The following is a 20,277-nucleotide window of genomic DNA, read 5'->3' on the forward strand; positions in this document are numbered from 1 at the left end:
GTAAACATTCTCTAAAAGCCCGGTGTATCTCTGTGGTGGTTGATGGTAATTGTCTGCTTGACACAATCCGGAATCACCTGGGAAGAACAACGGAGTGACTGATTGTCAAGATCAAGTTGGCCTGTGGGTGTGTTTGTAGGGGACTGTCTTAATTACATTTGTTAATTGATGTGGGAAGACCCAGCCCACTGTGGTCTCATTCCTTGCGTGTGGGTACTGGACTATAAATGACTGGAAGACAGGAAGGTAAGCAGTGAGCATGAATACACTTATTCTCTCTCTGCTCTTGGCTGCTTCAAGCGCCTACTGCCTCTATTCCCCAGCAGTAACAGACCCTGAAATTGTGAACTAGAATTGATCCTTTCTCCCTTAAGTTACTATTTTTTTCTGACACAGAAACTGGAAACTGAGCTAGTCCCTCTCCTGCAAATTGTTTTGCAGCTCCACTAATACAAAACAGCTTTGACTTAGAAAAGAAAGGGCGGGGAGGTGGGGGAAGGCTAAAAAGGAGAGAGCAAAAAATGATTGCTCTCTGAAAGGACAGCTTGTAATCTGACACCTGAGATGAAGCCACTGCAAACAGCCAGAATGTAATAAGTTTAATTTTCTTAAAGAGTACAGTAAGGGAGGGCCTGTGATGAAGTGAATAACTACTGCTTACTCTGAAGGAGCCAACTCAGTGAAAGAAGAGTTGAAGTGGAGGATGATTCAAAGATTACAGGTTCAAAGACACATGTTAACTGGCAAAAGGGAAAGGAGCGTACACGCATACACATGCACACACATGCACACACATGCATACATGCACACACATGTACACACATGCACATGCACCCACATGTACACATGTGCATGCACATGCATGTACACACATGCACACACACATGCACACATACATGCGCACATACATGTGCACACACATGCACACATACATGCACACACACGCATGCACATGCACAGGAGTGCACGCACACAGGTGCACACCACTGTGGAACTCACAATATCTTTTGGAAGTTCCTTTTCCCTGAAAGTCAGATCCAGGTATTATTCATCTATGAGACAGGATTTGGGATAGAAGCAGGAAGTACCTAGTAGGGTCCCTGACCCCTCTTCCTGGGCATTGCCTTGCCTATAGACTAGAGCTGGGGAGGGGCAGCCACATTAAAATTAAATAAATTAAAACAATTTACAAATCCATGTGATGGATATATTTGAAAAGCATATCCGTTTTTGTTTTTTTTTCTCTCTCTTACATAGTCTAGTATTGTACGGTTTTCACAAGTCTAAAAGATACTTTTCCTACACGGTCAGAGAAAAGTGGGAAAGACAAAAGACAAATATGTCTTCTCCTTTTCTCTTACTTCCTACCAATTCTGTCCATTTGTTCGTTCGTTCGTTCGTTCGTTCATTCAATATGAATGTTATGAATTTCTCAGTGCTAAGAACTAGACTGTCACCCCTCTTTCCCTAATCTGGGAAGTTGAGCAGAAGTTCCAGCTTCACTTGCTTCTGATGTAGGGTTTTAAAATCTCAAGATACGCGCCACCTGCCCTTTCCTGCCTTGCCTCTCTTCCAGCCTTCCACATACTTTTTAGTGCCTGGTCTCCTATTGTCTGTACAGGCTGTCCAAGGACCCTTCCACCAATGCCTCTACTCCCTTTATTGACTGCCTAGAGCATGCTTAACCTCCTCAGACTCTGCCACCTAGAAAATTCTCTACCATTTCCAGTCCTGACTACCTGAAGGATCTTTCACCTCCTCTTGTTTCTACTCAAACTGTGCTTAGCTGTTTGCTTTAGGCCACTATTGACTCTTTGAGTAGCCATTAGTCACTTTTGTAAGAGACATACAAGTTAGGTATGATGATGTGCACTTCCAACCTTAGCACTCAGGAAGCTGAGTGCTGGAGGATACTGAGTTTGAGGCCTTGGGCAACTTAGAGAGAGGAGAGAGAGAGAGAGAGAGAGAGAGAGAGAGAGAGAGAGAGAGAGAGAGAGAGAGTCTAAATAAGGCTGTCTTTAAAAAAAATGAAAGGAAAAGTTGTGTGTATAGCTCAGTAGCGATGATATAGATTTGGCTATCTCAGGGGAAACTGAGGCAAGTCAAGAGGGAGACTGAAGCAACTGCAGAGTTACCTTTCAGCAGGACTGCCCCAAACCAGCTGAGAGCCATGTGGCTGAGACTCCCCCTCACCATAAAATTTACTTTATTATAATGGCAAATTTCATTAGTCTTGCAAATTTGCTGCTTTGCATCAAGGATCTGAGTCCTTTCTGCATCCCAGAAGCTCTAAGTAAAGACAGTAAACAGTATTCCAGGGACTCCTCCCCATTCCGGAAATTCCCAATTTACCCCCTTGCCTTAAGTCATGAATAAAATCAAAATCTGCCCTGCCCCTAAGTCCTGGGATTAAAAGCACACAACAACAACACCCAGCTTCAATCTACTCTGTTTTTGAAACCTACCCTACCTTTTACCTGGATTAACAGTAGAGCACTTGCCTAACAGTTACAAAAGTCTCCAAGTTGGATCTCCCCACCTCCACCCCACAAAATGTCAGTGACAGGATCTTGGTGAAGTCCAGACTTAATAGTCTGGATGAACCTATCATGCCCTGTGGATATAGCAGTGTACTGCTACAGTAGGCTGGTATGGCAATAAGGTGTGTGTGTGTGTGGGTGTCCTCTTAGATAAGAGATGTTTTAGAGATCGATGGCACTGATGCCATCAGACCATGCCACCTCCCAGTGCCTACACCCAGGACTTACAGAGCATCCTCAAGTGATCAAGACTAGATAGGGAGCCTCTGACGCCTGTGTGACATGGATGGAGATCTCTAAGAGGATGAAAATCCTAAACTCATAGGAGAAGGAACATTCCCAGACAAATAACTGCAGAGCTGCTAAATCTCCTTCCCTTTCCCTCCCTCCTCTTAATAGTCTAGATGTTCTTAATGGGGTTTCCATAGGTCAGAGTCTTCAATGCCCTCTGCTCCTAGGTGTGTAATAGCTTTCTGCAGCAAACAAACAAACTTCCCCCTTTGCCATGCCACAACTGTTAGCATCGCCATGGTTACTAAGCTACAACCCCCATCCCTTAGGAGAAGGGCTTTATTCCCTACCTAAGTCTCAGGGGAGTTTTCCCAGTCTGCTACCCTGAAATGTGGTAACATTGGTTCCTCCAAAATGAATGCCAAGTTCAGCCTTTGATCGATACCGTTTCCCATCATAGACGTTTGAGGGTTTCAGATAAACCAGAATAGCCCCGAGGACGACTTGCCTCCCTCGAGCCAGGATTGGGTGGGCAGCACCCATCAATCAAGGAAGAACAGGACCTGATTGATGGATGGATCTGCCACTCCATTTGTCTTCCCTGACCCCTGACCACCAACCGTCTGTTTGTCTTCCCCTGACATAGAGACATTGCTCTGTTCCTTGTACATGTCCTATCCTTTCTGAGGTCTAGGTCTCTCATTGAGGTTGGCACACACCAGGAGACAACATAATACTGCCGACTTCTAGCTCTCTGTTTGGCTAATAGACTTTGAGGAAACCCAATGTAAGCTGGAAGGAGATGAAAATGATTTGGAAATGTGGAATTAGCTCCCTCAAAGATATCCTGTACCAAGGCACTCTGTTGTTCCCACTGGAAAATGATTTGTAATGAAATTGTTTAAACACATATCAACCCAGCAGATCATTGAAACGCTCACTTCTGAGCTGTGTTTTGTACCAAGACAGAGCTTTCACAGATGGGAGATTAAATTCGCAGAAGCCCCACACTCTTCCAGGAGAAATCCCAGGGCTCTGCCCTTCAGTCACCATTGAGTCTTTTGAGATCTGATTTTCTTTCGTTTTGGTTTTGAAGTCATCGGAACAACCTTTATCCTTATCTTGTTCTGGGTATATGCCACTTTAGCAACCTAGGTGCTTTGAATGTCCATCTGGGCTTATTGGTGAAGCCAAGTTCGTTAGACCCGAGGCTGAGTGAGGGACTTATCCTGAAAGGCACTTAAAGCAGCCACGATCAAATAACGAAGGTCTACACCCTTCCCATTCTACCAGGCACATCCTAGAAATGAGAGGAGGTTCTCTTTGGAACACCTTTGGAAGGCAGGGACTCAGAAATCAAATCTGCACTGTTGAACTGGCTGTTTACTAAATAATTATCCTGACCAAGTTAACATTAAAACTTTGTTAAAAGTAGACACCATGGCACTTGGCAGTCTGCTTGCGAATGCGGTTTGCAGCACTGTCTGGATCTAATTGCTTAACTTGGGTATTTTCTGTTGGAGCCCTAGCATTTGAACTGCTTCCAAGCCCAGTCCTCTATAGAAACAGTGTGTGAAAGACCTTTCACATGGGTTTTTAAAAACCTTTGCGGCTAGATTTATTTAGACAACTGCATATTCACTTCTCCTCTAAACCCTTACTTTGATTAATGATCTGATCTGAAGTAGGTGTTTTAGCACCCTGAAGACCAGAGATAGGCTTGAGCACTCACATTTACCATTGGAGATTAGAGACAAAATTCTGTGTGTGTACACTTGAATTTTCTCACATCAGATTTTCAAAGGATACCATGACCTCCGTCCTTCACAATGCTTTCACATCAACTACATCAGAGGCTTGTAGCAAATGTGCCGGAATGGGGTACAGGTGTCCATGAGCCTCTGATTCCCCACAGCCCAGAGTGTTGTAGGAATGGCAGGGGTTTCAGTCTGGGCATCTCTTGCTAAGAGCCACCCACCACCATCTTCTCTGTTTGCCATAGTGCAGAGATGTTGGAAAATACAAAGGAAGCCATTCTTTTCTGTCCTGCTCATCATTCTGTTCCCTCAGGAATCCAGAGGAAGCTTGACCTCAGCCTGACCAGGGGCCCTGGTGTTCAGAAGAACTTAGGTTCATTTCACTCAAAGGGCATAATCTGTAGCAAACTTTAGGAAATAGTTATGTCACTATTTTTAAAAATTTTTTCTTTCCTGAGACAAGGTTTCTTGTATTCCAGGCTAGCCTTAAAGTTATTATGTAGCAGAGAATAACCTTGAATTTCTGAGTGTCTCTGTTTCCAGAGTGTTGTTAGGGGTATGCACCACCAAGCCCCAACTCTGCACAACTCAGGGCTTTGACATTCTGGACAGGAGCTCTACCAACTGAACTACACCCTGAGCCTTGGTGTTTTGTTTGTTTGTTTTGTTTTGTTTTTTCTTTTCAAGACAGGGTTTCTCTGTATAGCCCTGGCTGTCGTGGAACTCACTCTGTAGACCAGGCTGGCCTCGAACTCAGAAATCCGCCTGCCTCTGCCTCCCAAGTGTTGGGATTAAAGGCATGTACCACTACTGCCTGGCCCGAGCCTTATTTTGAAATTATTTCTACATTTACAAAAAATGAAATTCTGAGCTCTCCTCTGCAGCACATAACAGGGATTCAGGATAGGGAATGGGCCTACTGATGCATAGGCCATGCTCAGTTCCAATAATTATTTATGAGCCCAAGTCCTGATGACATCATCTTTGTTCTTTCTCCTCCAGGATGCTAAGATTCATGTTTAGGAGAAAAGAGAATATGTTTCAATTCACTTGGCACTCATCTCAGAAAAAGCAGATGACAAAAGGCCACCCACAAAGTTCATGTAGGAATAGGAAGGCTCCATGTGCCAAGATGACCATTTCCTACACCAGGAAATATGAGACCAGGGGCTTGATACCAACCACTTCTGAGTTTTTGTTGAGTTTGTGTGTATCTGTGTGGTATATGGGTGTGTATGTACAGATGTGTGTACCGTGGAGGCCAAAAGTCAATACTGGGTATCTTTCTCACTCTCTACCATTTAAAATTGTATTTATATGTTTGTTTGTTTATGAGTGTGTGTGTGTGCATGTGTATATATCACATGTACAGTAAGTAGTGATGTGGAAATCAAAGGGCAACTTTCAAGAATAGATTCTTTCCCTCCCACTGTGTAGGTCCCATGGATCAATCCCAGGTTGTCTGCCTTGGTGACAAGCACCTTTACCTGCTGAGGGTCTCTTACTGAAATTGGGTATCACCAACTTGACAAGCTAGCCAGAGAATCCTAGGACTCCCCCTATCTCTACCTCTCCAGCACTGACGTTTTATGTGGGTGCTGGAGATCTGGACTCAGATTCTCAAGTTTGTGCTTTACCCGCAGAGCCATCTTGCTACCCCTGTTTCTGAATTTTGAACAGCTTCTCTGAGCTCTTAGCTGTGCCCTGATATCTCATCTGGCCAAACGAGCCAAGAGAACGTCCACAGGAAGGCAGGAAAGACAATCAAATCCCAGTCTTTCCTAAACACAGACCAGTAGGACAGGCCTGCCTTTCCAGCAAGCAGGCAGCAGCTAGGTGTTTAATTTGGAATCCGATAGCTGCCTAAATTTTGAGATCTCCCGTAGATGCACAAAGAGTCCTCCACAGCCACTGGCAGAAATTCTTAGAAAAACAATCCTCCCGGTTAGTGAAATCACAAACTACCACTTTCCCTCCCCACCTCCCTGTCACAGGAGAAGCTGTTTCGATTTGAATTACAGGGACCTGTGTGGACTGCCTGCTGTACAAAAGTGCATGTGACAATGGACACTCCTTTCTGGCCGTCCAGTGGTGTTATTTCAAACACTGTTGGACAGATGGGCTCTGTGTTGAGTGGAGAGGGGGCCATACCTCAGCAAGAAAATTGTTTATACGTCTGTCATCTCTGGGCACACAATGTCCTTCCATCACCTCTCCCGGGTAGGGGCTGAGCTAGGCAGACTGCCTCTGAATACAGAACAATAGTTTCTTCCTCAAAATCCTCTCTGGTTTGGGGCCTGGACTTAATTTGGGGAGCCTGGATGTCTGTTGGGCCCCCTGTGCGGGTCCTGCTGCTGCCATGTTCTGAGCATGTGCTTGCAGCTCGGCAGCTGCCGGAGCACAGTAAATCCATTCACTTACTGACGTATCTCGGTGACTAATGGGAGCTTAGGGAAGACACACAGAAGTGTTTGACAAGCAGAAACAACCGAATTACTTGGGGGGGGGGTGTGAGGAAATGACACCTCCCAACGGGCTTGGTCTCACTGTTTGGTCTGGAAGAGAAAGCTTGGCAAGCTCACTTGGGGAGGTCACCCGGATGTCATCCCATCTATCTATCCACCATTATTAATTCTGAAGGCAGGAGCCAGGCAGGTGTTTGGGGATGATGGTGGACATGAAGAAAACGAATCATTCAAACCCAAAGCGTTGAAGTGACTGACAGGCGGCCCCAGCCATGGTGAGGAGTATGGAGTTTAGAGTCAGACAGAATGGATGGCCCTGGCTCTACCACTTCTGTGACCAAGCTACCTGGGCTTTGTTTCTTCCTCTACGAAATGGGGACAATAACAGAATTCCTGACTAGTGAGGATGTTCAGCAACAAAGGAGATGATGGGGTAAAGCACTTGGCACACAGAAGTATAAAGCCCAGCAGACAGCAAACACTTAGCAATGGGTATTAATCATTGTCACACATTTTGAATAGAAGAAAGGAGGCTCAGCAGCTAAGAGCGCACACTGTTCTTGCAGAGAACTGAATTTGAATCCCAGTGGCTTACAACCACCTATAACTCCAGCTCCAGGGGATCCAACACTGTTTTCCTGGTTTCCCAGGGCACTGTACTCATATGCACATACCCAGACTCCGCACCCCCACCCCCAGACATATCCCCATAAACATTAAAAAACATTTTAAGGCACAGAGCAATTCTGGTCAGTGTCTAATAAGAGTATTTAACAGTATAAGCTCAAATGCATCTTGCTAGACCAACGGGGAACAGAGTTAATCTTTCAAGGAGACAATTGTCTTTTGAAAAATTAAATGAAGGGCTGTGAACTGAGGAGTGGATAGAAGGGAAGTTATGGCTACCTGAGTTTGAGGTGCAGAGAGTAACAAACATGGAAAGTCCTAGAGACTACAGGTCTTTTCCATAGCATTCCAAATACAGTCAACTCTAGGAAGCGAAAGATACACTTCAACATGCTCAATGGAAATAAAAATATTTTAAAAATTACACCATGGTAAAGATGGCTGCTCAAGAACAAGTGTGGGAAAGTAAGAAATCTCGGGGGCTGTGCTCCTGGGATTGTCTTTCCTTCCTTCTTTCCTAATTATTTTGATTCTTTTGGTTTTTCAAGAGAGAGTTTCTCCTTGTAGTCCTGACTATCCTGGAACTTTCTCTGTAGACCAGGCTGGCCTTGAACGTAGGAATCTGCCTGCCTGTGCCCCTAGAGTGCAGAGATTAAATGCATACTACTACAGCCTGTGGATGTCTTCCTTCCTTCCTTCCTTCCTTCCTTCCTTCCTTTCTTTTTTTGGGGGGGGGTGGGTTTCGAGACAGGGTTTCTCTGTATAGTCCTGGCTGTCCTGGAACTCACTCTGTAGACCAGGCTGGCCTCGAACTCAGAAATCCACCTGCCTCTGCCTCCCGAGTGCTGGGATTAAAGGCGTGAGCCACCACTGCCTGGCTCACTCGTTCTTCCTTCCCTTCCTTCCTTCCTTCCTTCCTTCCTTCCTTCCTTCCTTCCTTCCTTCCTTCCCCCCTACTCTCTCTCTTTTTCTTTTTTTAAACATTAGATATTTTCTTTATTTACATTTCAAATGTTATCCCCTTTCTAGGTTTCCCCTCCCAAAACCCCCTGTCCCATGCCCCTGCTCACCAACCCACCCACTCCCGCTTCCCTGTCCTGGCATTCTCCTACACTGGGGCATTGAGCCTTCACAGGATCAAGGGCCTCTCCTCCCATTGATGACCAACAAGGCCATCCTCTGCTACATATGCAACTGGAGCCATGGGTCCCTCTTTGGTTGGTGGTTTAGTCCCTGGGAGCTCTGGGGTACTGGTTGGTTCATATTGTTGTTCCTCCTATGGGGCTGCAAACCCCTTCAGCCCCTTTGATCCTTTCTCTAGCTCCTCCATTGGGGACCCTATGCTCAGTCCAATGGTTGGCTAAGAGCATCCACCTCTATAGCAATTTTTTTTTTCTTAGGACAGGGTCTTATAGGGGGCTGGAGAGATGGATCAGCAGTCAAGAGCACTGACTGCTCTTCTGAAGGTCCTGAGTTCAAATCCCAGTAACCACACGGTGGCTTACAACCATCCATAATGAGATCTGATGCTCTCTTCTGAGGTGTCTGAAGACAGCTACAGTATACTTAATTATTATAAATAAATAAATCTTAAAAAAAAAAAGACAGGGTCTTATGTATACAAGGCTGAGCTCAAACTCAAACTCATGAGTGGCTGAGAAAAAGCTTGAATTTGCCGGGCGTGATGGCGCACGCCTTTAATCCCAGCACTTGGGAGGCAGAGGCAGGTGGATTTCTGAGTTCGAGGACAGCCTGGTCTACAGAGTGAGTTCCAGGGTAGCCAGGGCTACAGAGAAACCCTGTCTCGAAAAAAACAAAACCAAAACCAACCAACCAAACAAAAAAAGCTTGAATTTCTGATCCCCCTGCCTCCACCTTTAGAGTTCTGGGATTGCAGGTGTGCTCCATGATACCTAGTGTAGGCAGTACTGAGGATTAACCTGGGCTGCATGCATGTGAGCAAGCACTCTACCAACTGAGCTACATCCCCAGGCCTCATCATACTTGTCTTTATGAACACATTTGGCAGGTATAAATTTTGGTGAACAAAATTCAAGGGACTTCCACAAGAAAGGATTTTTTCAATGTGATCCAGCTATGTAGTCCTGGCTGGTGTAGAACTCACTTTGTAGACCAGGTTGGCCTTGAACTCATGGGTGACAAGTTCTGGGATGACATATGTATACCACTACAACCCAGTCTAAGAAAGGTTCTAAGGAAAAAGTGTGGTCACTAGGAATGGCCATGTAAATTACAATAAGCAACATCGGCCATAGATGGTTATGGTCTGGCTGCTCCACAATCCCTGACGATTCTCTGTGGTTCTGGTTTAGGGATATCCAGAGATGGAGCAGAAGAGTGGACGCAGCAGTTTAGAGCATTGCATCCTGCTCTTGCAGAGGACCTGAGATCACTCATACGTACACACCCACATATAGATTACACAATTAGAAATAATAAAGATAATTAAAAAAAATGTTCAGAGATGGAAGGAAAGCCAAGGGAATACCAGCTACTTTGCATAAACCACTGCACTTAAGGCTATAGATCTATGGAGTGGATCTCTTTATTTTATTTGTTTAAAGGATTAATTTGGGGCTGGAGATATGGCTCAGAGGTGGAGAACACTGATTGCTCTTCCAGAGCTACTGAGTTCAATTCCCAGCAACAACATGGTGGCTCACAACCATCTGTAATGAGATCTGAAGCCCTCTTCTGACATGCAGATATGTAGAACATATGTAGAATAAATAAATAAATCTTTTTTTAAAAAAGGATTAATTTGTGATTAGTGTTTAAAAGATGGCTCTGTGCTTTAAAGTACTTACTGCTATTCCAGGGGACCCAAGTTTAGTTCCTAGCACCCATGTGATGTGTCTTATAACCACATGTAATGCCAATGCTTGGGTATCCAAGACTCTTTTCTGTCCTCTGTAGGCATATAGACAAGTGTAAATACACACAGAGAAGCACATGCATGTACATAAATTTCTTTTTGAGGCAGGATCTTATTATGTATTCCTGGCTGTGCTACCTAAAACTCAGTCTGTAGATCAGACTGTTCTCAAACTCAGAGATCCACCTGTCTCTGCCTTCCACATGCTTGGATGGGAAAGATTAGGAGGTGGACCTTGTCAAAGGGGGTGTGTCACCAAAGATGGGTGCTATGCTCAGCAATAAACACACAATGTCTTAAATATTCTTTAAAATCCCAGTGCTGCCACTTCCTACCTACGCAAGCTGACTTCTCTGCCTTCAATTCCTCTGAAATGAGAGTAAAACACAGGATATACCTCATGGAGCAGTTGTGAAGATGGGATAAAATTCACGCAGTCCTTGGTATATATTCTAGTGTGATCATTTAACAGCTAAGCCAGTGGGCAGACACAAGCTCTTCCACGCACTTGGACTTTGTTATGGTCACTGTGCAACTGTGCATCTCTAACCACGAGCTGTGTACCTTGACCGCTATCATCTGTCACCAATTCCTTACCCTGCTCACCCTGTGCCTCAGTGCAGTGGCCCCATCTACAAGCCCAGGATTCTCACATGTGCTTCCTGGGGCTCACCTCGTCCCCCATCCTTGTCTATTATGGAATGTGACATGGCAGCCAGAGGTCAGTGTAGCATGTCCTCCTCAACTGCCTTCTAAGTTTGTCTTTCTTGAGACAGGATCTCTTGCTGTGATGGTTTGAATAAGATGCACCGCCCACCCCCACCCCTCTGCTATATATCAGTCTGAACCCTTGGTCTTCTGTTGGTGGAACTGTTTGGGAACGATTAGGAGGTGGACTTTGTCGAAGGAGGCATGTTCCTGAAGAAGGGCTTTGGAGTTTTCAAGGCCCTCCCCATCTACACCCCCCATCTACACCCCCCCCCCCATCCTACAGCACTCTCTATCTGCCTCCTACTTATGGATCCAAATGTGATCTAGACCTTGTGTAAATCATCTCTGTCCTGCTGATGTGCCTTTGTTCCTCCATCTACAAAATCCTATGACCAATTACCTTTTCTTTTATAAGTTGCCTTGGTCATGGGCTCTTAACACAGCCATAGAGGAGTAACTAAGATACCTAGCCTGCAGCCTGTCTTCCACAAGGCTAACTGGGCTAATGACACCCAGGGATTTACTTGTCACTATTCCTGTAACCTAGATATGTGAATCCTTGCCTTCAGCTTCTTTGGGAGTCTGGGGATCCAAACTCAGGTCTCAAGGCTTTTCCAGCAAATATTTTATTGGCTAAATCACACCCCTGTTTCCCACACTACTGGTCCTTTTTACTGATCTTTTGTATCACAGCCTAAAAAAAAAAAAAGCATTTGTTCTATAGGCTTTTTCCAAGAAAAACTATCACATTCCCGAGATTCCCTAATAGAAAGATCAGTATTGTTTTGTGTGGCTCTGAGTTCATCGCCTTACAAGTGAGCTTGCTTCCTTTGCTGAAGGGTGAGTTCTTCATGCTAACAATGTAAACTGTATTTCTCTTGGCATACCTTCAGCTGCTCCACCAAGCTCTACAACAGCTAGAATCATGTTTACAGAGGACAGACCTGACCGGGACTGAATGTTACCAAAGAAAGTTTAGAATACTAAGCACACAGCCCAACTTGAGGATACAGAAAATACCCTTGACCGTATCCAAGTGAGGTCAAGGTCCCCTGAGTATAGTACAAGCCCACTGAAAGGTAAGTGGTGGGGCTGTAAAGAATTCTGGTGTCAGTGTACACTCCCTGGTGTCACTGAGGCAACAGATCAGCAGTGATTATCTAAGTCTGGCTTTGTTTGATATGTGAGTCAAAAAGCAGGAAGTGTGGCACAGTTTCTCTTTTGAAATTCTTCCCTTCGTTAGATTCAAATCTCATGTCTCCTCACTTTGTTTCAAACTAAATATCAGGAGTCTTTGCTTTTTTTTTCATCTCCCTGACAGTTCTTCAATATGCTGCGTTAGAAAGTCTCCAAGGACAAAAACACACATTCAAGTGATGTTTAGGCGCTAACCACCCCTTGTGGTTCTTCATCTCTCAGTCTTTTGGATGTCTCATAAAACAAAGGAGAAAAGGACCAAAATGTGTGGAACCTACGCTAACTACTTAGAAGAGATTCCTTTTGTCTTAGAAGGCAAACAATACAGACTCAGGTGCCTGGTGGTTGTTAGAAAATTTCCACCAGAGGCCAGAGGGTCACTCTACATAGCTGCACAACTTCCTCTGCATGTATATATAACTTCGATGCATGGTAATTAAAGAAACTGACTTTCCCTTTGCCAAAATGCACTCTGCTTCCCTGGACTACCCGGTCAGATTGTGAGGCACCATAGGAGGAAATGAGCCTGAAACATGCTACTCCCCCTTGCTCTTCTTTCTGTCACAAACCTTTAAACTTATTTTTATATTTCTTATTATAATATATATCATAATGTAACATATAATATACAATATATAATATATATTATATGTATTGTGTATATGTGCCATGATGTGAATGTGAAGGTCAGACAATAACTTTTGGGAATCAGCTCTCCCCTTCCACCATGTGCATCATAGGGACTGAACTCAGGTCACCAGCCTTGACAGCAAGCCCCCTCACTTACTGAGCCATTTTGCTGACCCTAATTATTTCCTGTGTATTATTATGGTTTGTATTTTGAATGTTCTCCCAGAGACTCATGTGTTTGAACATGTACTGGCAATGTCTTAGGAATACTCTGGAAGTGGGGAAGCCGGAGAACGTAGGCCATGAGAGGCAGGCCTCTGAAGCCTGATGATCAGAGTTGGATCCCTGAAACTCACATACAAGTGGAGGGAGAGAACTGAATACACAGTTGTCCCGTATCCATGTTCGTGTTGCGACCTGCACACAGCGACCCCCCACCTCCTACCTCCACCTCATTATGCACATACAGAGTAACAGAAATTTTTTTTTGTTTGTTTGTTTGTTTTTCGTGACAGGATTTCTCTGTATAGCCCTGGCTGTCCTGGAACTCATTTTGTAGACCAGGCTAGCCTCGAACTCAGAAATCCGCCTGCTTCTGCCTCCTGAGTTCTGGGATTAAAGGTGTGCGCCGGGTAACAGAAATTATTATTTTTAACTAAAGAAGCATAACAAAACACACTAAGGTTTAGCATATAAATAATCTTCAATGGCTAAGCTTTCTTATTCAATTCTCAGCTCAGCACAGCCATCACCACCTTTGTTTGGCTCCTCCTTTTACGTGCTCAGCCATCATTACAAGGGTGACTTCCACCTCATAGATGACTGAGCACTTTTTACAAGGGAACAACCAGGCTAAGCTATCTGTCAGGTGGTAGCAAAAGGCAGTGGTTCAGGCTCACCGAGGACTTGTTTCTACCAGTAGATGCCTGGAGAAATGTGCACACCGCTGGGTTTCCAGAAATACAGAGAAAGGATCCGGAAAAGAACCTTTCCCTCGGGCTGGCCGTGCCGCCCCGTGCACATAGGCCTCTTTTATGGAGCTGAGGGCGGTGACGAACAGTCCAGCGAACCAGCTTTCCTGGACCCAGTTATCCCCTCTTCTCTCCACTGCCCATGGTGGTTTATTCCTGTTCGATAGCTAACCCCTTCCCTTCCACCTTCGATGCCCAGTGTAGTTTGTGGTGGGATCTCTGAGGCGCACAAAGTACACTGACTGCGGGGCAGAACCTCGGGACCCAGCTCTAGTCAACAAGAGAACTACCTGGGCGAGGCTGCATTTTTGTGCTTTTTAGAGGATTGACTACAGTTAGCTCACTTCCTCCAAGACCTCTCACACCTCTGCCTCCTTCCCCCTCCTTTAAAGGAAAAATGCCTTTTCACCTTGCCTCCACATCCTACGTGCTGAGGTCACACTTGTGTGGCACCACACCCAGCTTCCAGCTTTCTTATTTTTTATTTATTTAATTCATTTTTTAAATTTAATAATCCAGATTCTTGGCAATCTGACACATTGTGTCCTTACTGCTATTTGCCTACAGGAGATGTGATTATGTAACTGGATTGTACATTATCCAAACAGTACCTTACTGACATATGTTTGAGTTATTTCCAGATTTTAATTACCATAAATCATGCCATGGTGTTGGGAATCAAACCCTAAATCCCTGGCACCCTACCCCCAGCCCTTTCCATTCCTTTTATTCCTGACTTCTCAGAGAATCTGATTTGGGAAGATATAGCAACCTTCTCAGATTAAAAAAAAAAAAAATCTACATTCAGGATGGCAGAACTTGAAACCCAAACAGATCCCTCAACCCTCTCTTGCCACCCATCTAGCGCCCCTTTCCATTGCCCACTATAGAGCTGCTTGCTGAGGGACAAACATAAACCCTATAATCAGGGTCACTCATGTGCACTACATGTGCAGTCAGAGTCACTCATGTGCATTTCATGTGCAGTCAGGATCACTCATGGTGCTACATGTGCAGTCAGGGTCACTCATGTACATTTCATGTGCAGTCAGGATCACTCATGGTGCTACATGTGCAGTCAGGGTCACTCATGTGCATTTCATGTGCAGTCAGGATCACTCATGGTGCTACATGTGCAGTCAGGGTCACTCATGTGCATTTCATGTGCAGTCAGGATCACTCATGGTGCTACATGTGCAGTCAGGGTCACTCATGTGCATTTCATGTATAGTCAGGGTCACTCATGTGCACTACATGTGTAGTCAGGGTCACTCATGTACATTTCATGTGCAGACAGGATCACTCATGTGCATTTCATATGCAGTCAGGGTCACTCATGTGCACTTCATATGCAGTCAGGATACACTCAGTTATTCACTACTTATATCAGAGATGATAAATAATCTGGCATGAAGTAAATTTAATTAAAATTACCTTAATTGAAAAAGCTTGTAGCTCATAAGTAATTTGTACCTATGAACAAAAGCTGTACCATCCAATATGGCCACCAGACACATGCGGCAAATTAATTCAAGTTAAATACATACAACTCAACATATACTACACAATTTCAGTGCTGCTGAGGGCCTCCTCTAGCTCTAGTCATCTAAGCAGCTGCTTTTCTGATGACCTCCTGGGTCTCCTAAAGTATTACTGGAAGCATGACACGGTGGGAGCTTGGGCTTACCTACCAATTGATTGCCTGGTATTGTATAATACAAGAGATGCCCTGCCTCAGCTTTGTCTATAAAAGACAAATCCCCTCCGGAGTCTGTCTTCTCATCAAGAGCATCTATGCTGTGGAAAACAGATGCAGGCACCTTTTCTTCAAAAGTGTGCTCGTGTGGCATGGTATCAGTGTTTCTTTCCAGAACTGAATTTATAATCTGTAAGGCGCAGAGGCACACATATCCACGCATGCACGCAGAGAGGCAAACATGCCCACAGTCAAAGAATGAGTGGTATGAACAATGTGTGAACTAAACAGGCATGGTGGTCCGTGCCTGTATCCGAGCACTTGAGCAGCTGAGGCAGGAGAATGAGTTCAGTTCATCCTCAACTACGTAGCAAGTTCAAAGCCAGCCTGGGCTGACTATGAGAGATTCTGTTTCAAAAACCACAAAACAAACAACAACAAACAAAGAAAACCAGGCTGGGCTCAGCAGGTGAAGTTTCTTGCCACCAAATCTGATGACCTGAGTTCAGTTCCTAGGATCCACATGCTGGAAAGAGACCTGACTCCTGAAAGTTGTCCTCTGACCTCCACATTCACAATATGTGCTTACACACATGCACACACATGAAAGAGAATTGGGGCTGGGCGGGGAGGGGGGGGGAGGAGAGAAAGAAAGATAATTTTTAAAAACTTGAAAGCTAAAAATAATAAGTAATAAAACATTTTACTTAAGAAAAGAAGACTAGCTGGCCTTACCAAATATAGATCAGGGTGATGAAAAGCCGAGAGGCAGAAAGTTGAGGACAGAGCCTGGAGCCCGGAGAAGAGAACCCACCCCCGTGCAGAGGCTGGGAAGCAGAAAGCAAGGAGGACATTAGCAAGTTTCCGAAGCTTTGATGGTTTTCACACGATGCAATGCGATGCGGCTGCCCATATTGTGTGATCAGATCCAGTGCAGTCATCTGTCAGCCTGTCTGTTCACACCGCGCTGCTATTCATAGACGACGTACCTCTTCCCCATGTACAACACCATATGCCTCTTCTCCTACCTAATGAGGTGCAGGGCATGCAGGGAGCATAGGGGATTACACTGTTTTCTCAGGTCTCTGGCTCAGAGGAGGAGGAGGAGGAGGAGGAAATGCTGGGGCCCCAAGGGGCCATTTCAGACCCTTTTGTAGAGACTTCAGGAGCAAAAGGGAACCATAATAATTAATTAACTTGAAATGAGTTGTGACTCCTGCTGTCTATGGAACCATGAGAAAGGAGACAGTAGCTTTGGGATTCCATTGAATTACTTCTTATACCTTTTCCCGCCTATGGAGGTATATAGTTCACCATTGCAACCAGTATACTGTAATACTCCTTAACACCTTCCTCTTTTCTCCCTGCCAATCCCATGTAACTGTACACACACACTATCTATCAGCTGCTAAACATTACCAGGGGAACCTCGTAGCCTAGAGTTTCCAGGGACTGGAGGAGAAGAGAATGGTACTTAGTGTCCATAGTCTTTGACATGGGAGGGTGAGGCTCTGGAGAAGGGTAGCAACCATTGTAGGAGCAGGAGTGTTCTTTTTCTGTTGAACCATTCACTTTAAAGGCACTAAAATGGGTTGGGAATGGCTCCGTGGGTAAAATTCTTGCTGCATAAGGTTCAGGACCATAATCTGGATACCTAGTCCCTGGCTAAAAAGCCATGTGTTTGTAACTCCAGTGCTGGAGGAGGATCCCAGGAGATTGCTGGCCAGCAAGCCCAGCTTAAGACAAAATGGCTGGCTCAGGGTCAGTGAGAAACCATGTTTTGTTTTGTTTTTTTTGTTTGTTTGTTTGTTTGTTTGTTTTTTAAATAAGGCTATGAACAATTGAGGAATACACACAACGCTGACCTCTGGCCTCCACACATACATAAAAGGGTAAACACACACACACACATACAGAGAGAGAGAGAGAGAGAGAGAGAGAAAGAATTGTATAACTTAGGTTGAATGTTAACTCACTGTTGAGCAGAGGATGACCTTGAACTATTGGTCTTTACAGGTATCCTCCATTGCCCGTAGTGTATGCAGTGTTGGGAATAGAACCCAGGGCTTCCTGAATTCTAGGGAAGCCCAACCCCACCTGAACTACATCCACAGCTCATATTGCTAAATTTAAAAGAGACAGTCATCATTATTGACTGGTCTCATTTTAATTTCAAATGTACAAATAGTAAGTGAGCACTGGGCTCTGTTAATCAGTGAGATTTTTCCTCCTTTTATCTTTATTCACTCTCTAAATTGCCATTTCACATTTCCTTTTGTCATCTCCACCCTAGGCTTCACACAGACTCCTCCCTTCTTCCCATTGACACAACACTGTAGTCTGTCTTTGCCTCTAGCTGAGGTCTGAACCTTCACTCTTATTAGAGATGAATTCAACTCTCATCAAAATAATTCCCTCAGTGGAGAAGTTAGGAGAGCTGAAACATCACTGGTTACTGGTCACAGGGTTTTGGTTTTGAGTGAAAAAGGCCTGCCTAAGGAGGCTGAGGCAGGAGGATAATGAGTAGGATTATGACTAAGGTGTAGTTGTTAGTCAAGGTTAAGATGAGCAGCTTAATGAGACACTGTCTCAAAAGAGTGTGTTTATAGCTCAGTGGTAGCATGCATGAAGTGTTCTGGGTGTGGTTCCCCACTACTCACCCCACCCCACACACAGAGGTTTGGGGATAGTGCAGTATAACTGTACACAATATTGTGAAAATAACCAATGCTAATGAATTATGCAGAAAAACCATAAATTTGTGTTCTAAGACTTTTCTTATAATTAATTTTATTTGGTTTATTTTATGTGTATTGGTGGGAGGGCATCCGATCCCCCTGGAACTGGAGTTACAGTTGTGAGCTGCCATGTGGGTGCTGGGAATCGAGCCCAGATCCTCTGGGAGAGCAGCTAGTGCTCTTGACCATTGAACCATCTCTCCAGCCCCATTGTTCTGAGATTTCACTCCAATTAAAGATGTATTTTGGTTGGTAGAAAACTTGCCTACCACCATAAAGGAAGTTCTGGCTTCTGACCCCAACATCACATAAATGGTGCTATCTGACTATAATCCCAGTTCTTGGGACATGTAGGCAGGTGGATTAGGGTTTCAAAGTCACCCTCAGTTACACAGTGAGCTTGAAACCAGCTAAATGTGACCTTACCTCAAAAAAAAAAAAAAAAAAAAGAAAAAAAAAAAAAGAAAGAAAGAAATGAAAAAATATGTTTTAAGTTGTAGCCAGTCTTTGACATGGGCTCTGATCCCACATGACACATGGACATTACTCATTTAATGTCCTTTCTTGCTTCAACTCCCTTGGCTCTTACACCTCTGTCTGCCTCTGTCTGCTCAGGTCACTTGGATCATCATACAAACACGCTCCTTAGGCTCCTTAGAGACAAGACTCTCATGACCTACATCTCTAGCTGTTTTGCCCTCTGCTGAGCCTCAGCACAGGCGTCCTCTTGAAAGTTTCTGCCTGGCTGTCTTTTCTGACCTCACCCATTGGCCAGCCCCTCTGTACTCCCCTGGACACAAACACTGTCCATCTAAAGAATTCAGCTAGTAGAGCCCTCTATCTTGGACTACTGTCTTCTTGACACAGCCTGACATCTTAGATCACCCTGCCTGCTCTACTTACCCCCACCTCACAGAGAAGTTCTTCTAGGCCCTTCTCTACCTTTTCAAACGTCTTTAGAACTGACTGCTGGTTTCTTTCTCTTGCCCGGTGCTGTGTATGGATTTTGTAGCTTATTCTCATCTCTTACCACATTAACCATCTGTGGTTCTCTTCTCTTCTCTTCTCTTCTCTTCTCTTCTCTTCTCTTCTCTTCTCTTCTCTTCTCTTCTCTTCTCTTCTCTTCTCTTCTTCTCTCTCTCTCTCTCTCTTTCTCTCTCTCTCCCTCCCTCTCTCTCTCCCTCTGTGTGTGTGTACACCTGTGCGTGTATGTATGTATGTATGTATGTCTCCATTATACGTGTGCTGGACTCTATAAGAACATTGTTATACATGTATGTATGTATGTATGTATGTATGTATGTATATAATACAGTTTGATCCTACTATCAACCCCACACTACCTCCCCTCTCCTATGCCCTCCCTTAATTTTCCCCCCACCCCCAATTGCAGTTGACCTTCACTTCAGATATATACAATCCAGGATCCACAATAAGAGAACACACTATATTTGTTTTTCTGAGATTTACTTGACTGACTTAATGAGGTAATCTCCAGCTGCATCTGTTTTGTTTCAAATGATGTTTTGCAAGTTATGGTCGAGTAAGCATCCATTGTGTGAATAGACCTCACCTTCTTTATGTGTTGATGGGTACCTAGGCTGGTCCCGTAAGTCTCATGATCGTGGATAGTGCTGCAGTGATGTGCAAGTATATCACTCTGGAGTCTTTGATTGGCAGTGATTTTGCCTTTCAGAGGACACTGGCAATGCCTGGCGATGCTTTCAGTTACCTCAGTGTAGAGAGCTGGGCTGTTCCTGCCTCAGAGTGGGTGGAGACAAGGCCCCTGATACAACTCCTATATGCAGAAGAAATCCC

General features: G+C 44.6%; 1 long non-coding RNA gene across 2 annotated transcripts in view; it reads right to left on the bottom strand.

The window, feature by feature from the left end:
* Gm5089 (predicted gene 5089) overlaps nt 1-20,277 on the bottom strand; it is an 85,468-nt gene that overhangs the window by 54,685 nt on the left and 10,506 nt on the right. Inside the window, exons 2-3 of one of the 2 annotated variants that reach the window (NR_033325.1) lie at nt 16,457-16,548; nt 14,491-16,341 (exon numbers count right to left, since the gene is read on the bottom strand). The exons of the other annotated variant lie outside the window; for it this stretch is intronic. This is a non-coding gene — a long non-coding RNA (predicted gene 5089). Of the gene's footprint in view, nt 1-14,490; nt 16,342-16,456; nt 16,549-20,277 lie in introns of those variants that run through there. 2 annotated transcript variants of the gene reach the window in all.

The sequence above is a fragment of the Mus musculus genome, chromosome 14 (genome assembly GCF_000001635.26).
Source record: "Mus musculus strain C57BL/6J chromosome 14, GRCm38.p6 C57BL/6J".
In the NCBI taxonomy this organism is placed as follows: Eukaryota; Metazoa; Chordata; class Mammalia; order Rodentia; family Muridae; genus Mus; species Mus musculus.